Source organism: Chelonoidis abingdonii, chromosome 10, assembly GCF_003597395.2.
Source record: "Chelonoidis abingdonii isolate Lonesome George chromosome 10, CheloAbing_2.0, whole genome shotgun sequence".
Taxonomy (NCBI): Eukaryota; Metazoa; Chordata; order Testudines; family Testudinidae; genus Chelonoidis; species Chelonoidis abingdonii.
This window is the reverse complement of record NC_133778.1, coordinates 67,315,293-67,320,308: the sequence shown is the minus strand read 5'-3', so window position 1 is coordinate 67,320,308 and position 5,016 is coordinate 67,315,293. Positions and strand designations below refer to the sequence as shown.

General features: G+C 40.6%; 1 long non-coding RNA gene across 2 annotated transcripts in view; it reads left to right on the top strand.

The window, feature by feature from the left end:
- Positions 1-4,549, top strand: part of LOC142047407 (uncharacterized) — a 23,438-nt gene extending 18,889 nt beyond the window's left edge. For both annotated transcript variants that reach the window (XR_012656673.1, XR_012656672.1), the window contains exon 2: positions 4,028-4,549. This is a non-coding gene — a long non-coding RNA (uncharacterized LOC142047407). The remainder of the gene's footprint in view (positions 1-4,027) is intronic.
- The last annotated feature ends 467 nt before the right edge of the window (positions 4,550-5,016 follow it).

Below are 5,016 nucleotides of genomic sequence, written 5' to 3'. Positions count from 1 at the left end.
ATGTTAGCCCCAGGCTAAACAAATCCCTAGGACCATGGTAACCAAATGGCAGTTGCTCCAGGTTAATCAAGGCACCTGGAGCCAATTAAGACCTTTCTAGAAGGCAGTGGAGATAGCTACTTTAATTAGAACTCCTGCAGCCAATCCGGGCAGGCTAATCAGGGCACCTGGGTTTAAAAAGGAGCTCACCCCAGTCAGGCAGGGAGGAGCCAGAGGAGAAGGAGTGCGAGTGAGGAGCTGGGAGCAAGAAGGCAAGGAGCTGAGAGTGAGAGAGTGTACTGCTGGAGGATTTAGGAGACAAGCATTATCAGACATCAGGAGGAAGATCCTGGGGTGAGGATAAAGAAGGTGTTTGGAGGAGGCCCTGGGGAAGTAGCCCAGGGAGTTGTAGCTGTCATGCAGCCGTTACAGGAGGTACTATAGACAGCTGCAATCCACAGGGCCCTGGGCTGGAACCCCCCCCAAACCTCCCAACTCCTGATCAGACACAGGAGGAGCTGACTCAGACTGTGGGTTCCACAAGAAGGGAAGATCACTGAGGTGAACAAATCCGCCAATAAGCGCAGGACCCACCAAGGTGGAGGAGGAACTTTGTCACTATATATATATAATATATATATATATATATACAACTGATATGCTACTTGCACATTATAAATGTGATCACGTCACAACCACCTGTACCTAAGCTAACACAAACTTTTTTAGTTCTGTCATCAGCTCCTCTTTATCTGTTAGGACTAGGTCTGATAAAGAATTCCTGCACGTTGGCTGCAACACTTTGAGTTAGGAAATTTTCATCTATAATGTTTAGAAATTCCAAGGATGTTGTAATACTGGCACCATGAGACCGCCAGCATACGTCACTCAAATTGAAATTCCCCATTATCACACAGGGTTTTTTTTTTCCTTACACATTTTAGCCAGGTGAACTGCATTAAAAAATAAAAAAGTGTAAAATTTTAGAGTCTGCAAGTCCACTCAGTCTTATTTCTTGTTCAGCCAATCACTCAGACAAACAAGTTTGTTTACATTTGCAGGAGATAACGGTGGCTGCTTCTTATTTACAGTGTCCCGTGAAAGTGAGAACAGGTGTTCTCATGGCACTGTTATAGCCAGTGTCGCAAGATATTTACATGCCAGATGTGCTAAAGATTCAGATGTCCCTTCATGCTTCAACCACCATTCCAGGACACGTGTCCATGCTGATGATAGGTTCTGCTCGATAACAATCCAAAGCAGTGTGGAGTGACACACGTTCATTTTCATTATCTGAGTCGGATGCCACCAGCAGAAGATTGTTTGTTTGTTTTTTTTTCTTTCTTTTTTGGTGGTAGTTTCCTCATTGGAGTGTTGCTTTTTTAAGACTTCTGAAAGCATGATCCACACCTCGTCCCTCTCGGAATTTGGAAGGCACTTCAGATTCTTAAACCTTGGGTTGAGTGCTGTAGCTACGTTTACAAGTCTCACATTGGTACCTTCTTTGTATTTTGCCAAATCTGCAGTGAAAGTGTTCTTAAAATGAATATGTGCTGGGTCATCATCCGAGACTACTATAACATGAAATACAGGGCAGAATGTGGGTAAAACAGAGCAGGGGACATTCAATTCTCCCCCTAAGAAGTTTAGTCACAAATATAATTAACACATTATTTTTTTTAACTAGTGTCATCAGAATGGAGGCATGTCCTCTGGAATGGTGGCTGAAGCATGAAGGGGCATATGAATATTTAGCATATCTGGCATGTAAATATCTTGCAATGCCAGCTACAAAAGTGCCATGCAAATGCCTGATCTCACTTTCAGGTGACATTATTTACATTTACAGGAGATACTCCTGCCTGCTTCTTATTTACAAACTTGTTTGTCTTAGCGATTGGCTGAACAAGAAGTAGGACTGAGTGGACTTGTAGGCTGTGACATTTTACGTTGTTTTGTTTTTGAGGGCAGTTATGTAACAAAAAATATCTACATTTGTAAATTGCACTTTCACAAGAGATTGCACTTCAATACTTGTATGAGGTGCATTGAAAAATACTATTTCTTTTGTTTATCATTTTTGCAGTGCAAATATTTGTAATAAAAATAATATACATTTTGGTTTCAATTACAACACAGGACAATATATATGAAAATATAGGAAAACCTTCAAAATATTTAATAAATTTCAATTGGTATTCTATTGTTTAACAGTGATTAAAACTTCAATTAATCAAAATTGATTGATTAAATTTTTTGAGTTAATCACATGAGTTAACTGTGATTAATCAGCAGCCCTAATTTTGTGTGTAACAGCCAAGTGCCTGACTCTTTCTGTAACCCTCTCAGCCCATCCTGTGTGTCCTACCTGTTACACCGTAGCTGCCATTAGATTGTTAGCTCTTGAGAGCAGGGCACGTCTGTGTGTTCTGCAAGGCACCTAGCACTCTGTGGGCAGTAATGAGGCCTAATTCTGTCTCAACCCAATATTAACTTGTCAGTACTGAATCTGATTCTTTGTTTCCTGAGCCCAAACTGGTCATGAAAATGTCTGGGGGCAAATCAGGAAGGAGGTGATAAAATATTTGAATCAATGTGCCCTGAGCAGAAAAATTGCCTATGTAAATTAAAGACATGCAGTAATGAAGGGGAAAAGAGAAAGAGAGACCCTATATTTCCGAATGGATTTTGGCCAAGTCAGGAACATGCAGTAGGGCTCTTATCCAGCAAAGCACTGAAACACATTTGTAACATTAAACACGTAAACAGTTCTATTGACTCTGATAGGACAATGCACGTGCTTAAAGTTATGCATGGGCTTAAATGCTTTGCATCATGGCCTGAGAACAATTTCAATAGAATTTCTTTATAATTGCCATTTCCACTTTGGGCTCAGGAAATAATCAAAGTGACTAATGAGTATTCATCAGTGACAGCTTAATACTTGGCAGTTATTATTATTAATATTTAGTGAGGAAGGATTGTCCAGTGGTTAAGGTGGTAGTCTGAGACTTGGAAGACCTGGATTTCAAGTCCCTGCTCTGCCACAGACTTCCTCTGTGACCTTGGGCATGTCACTTAGTCTCTGTGTCTCAGTTCCCCACTTGTAAAATGGGAACAGTACTGCCCTACCTCACAGGGGTGTTGTGGGGATAAAGACACTCAAGATTGTGAGGTGCTCAGATACTGTAGTGACGGGGTCATACAAGTATACTAGGTGGATGCTTTTACTGATTTTTTTATTAGTGAAGTCCTCTCCCCCCAAATACTTATAAAAACGATAATGTAGGAACATGTCAGTTCACGATAACTTATCTTGCAGTTGCTTAAAATGGGACAGAAGGACCATAAACTTAGCAGACTATATGAATGTTAAATAAGAGCCTTTAGATACCATTTTAGATATGATATCTATGAGATTCCTTGCTATTAGCAGTTGGTATTTTTCAATTTAAATGCATCCTGTCATATCACATTTGGCCTGGAATTTAGATCTGGTAACATATAAGCCATCTGAAAAAATTGAAAACAAACAGGAATAGTTCCATGATTTTAAAATGCCAATGTAAACAATTTTGAAAACAAATTATGGTGTCCCTGCAGTGTTTGCCACCTATATACTGAATTTGTATTTTTAGCTAGTGCCTGCAATACTAAAAATGGAATTTATGAGAAACTGGTTCTAAACCAAGAGTGGAATGAAATAGTTCGTTTTCATTGTGAAAGATGAGAGAAATGCAATAAGGAATCAAAAAGCATAAACAAGTGGAAAGCAAATTTGTTTTTTAAATCCGTTTTAACTGAAGGTGTTTATATTTTTAAAGAGATTCTCATTTACATTTTTCTTTAAGATAGAGAAGTATCTCAGTACAGTATGAAAAAGCCTATTCATTTCAGTTGGTGGTGCTAAACTCTTCTGTGGGACATGCTATGACCTGTGCCCCTTTTGAGAAACTTGTACTAAGTTATGTTGATATTGAATATGTACAGTGGATTTGTTAGAACCAGGAATGTTTTGTAATCTCTGACTTTGTCCTGTTTTTTGTAGTGACTGTTGCATAAATGCTGGCATCTATAGAAGCGTGCGAAAAGTTGGTGTCTCCGGGAGAAATGTACTAAGCAAATCTCGTCTTTAGACATGATGAGAAGACAGCACACATAATAAAGGCTGGGTTGGTTTTCTGAATTTGCATCATACCTGGCTGTTGTCTACACTAGATAAGGTGCATGTGATGTTCCTGGTATACCAGGCTAAAGCAAGTAGTTCTCTGTTGTAGGGTGTGCAGTCAAGCATGTGGAGTATGGACACAAAACCATGAAAAGATCATTTCCAAGTCCTGGGACTTAACAGCGTTTAACTCCTTGGGCCTGTGTGTCTTAGGGAAATAACACACAAGCCACTGACACTGACTCCTCATACTGCAGGAGTGTATTGAGGCTTGGTGAATGTTTGAGATCCTTGCATGAAAGGCGCTATGAAAACTTGGTTATTGACAGAGCTGGTTAAGGAAAAAAAAATTCTGATTTCTCCCCACCCCCCCACTAGAATTTTGAAATTTTGTCCAAGTTTTTGAAAAAAATAAATCATCCAGCTCTAATCATTAGTGTTGGTGTCACTACTGGGCTGGAATCTGTTTTAGTACAAATGGAGGGCAAAAAATTAGTGCATCATCTGCATGACATTAGCTACCGGAGAGCTAATGTGTGTGAAGTGCGTAACTGTATGATCCTGGGGTAGCCTTTCCCCTTCCTCATCCATTCCTCTCCTTTCTTTATCCTCTTCCTATTCCCTCTTACTAATTTGTGCTATTTCCCCTCACCCCACCTCTAGCCAGGACTGGATTACACACAGACAAACTAAGCACTTGCCTAGGGCCCACATGCATTGAGCAGGGGAGGGGGCTGGGACCCACCAAACAGCCAGACAGTTCTCACTGTGGCCTGGCTAGCTGTACTGTGGATCTGCCAAGATTGGCTGCTCATCCTGCTGCCTGGGGCTGTGTTCACCATGACAGAAGAGCAGCTGGGCCAAACCTG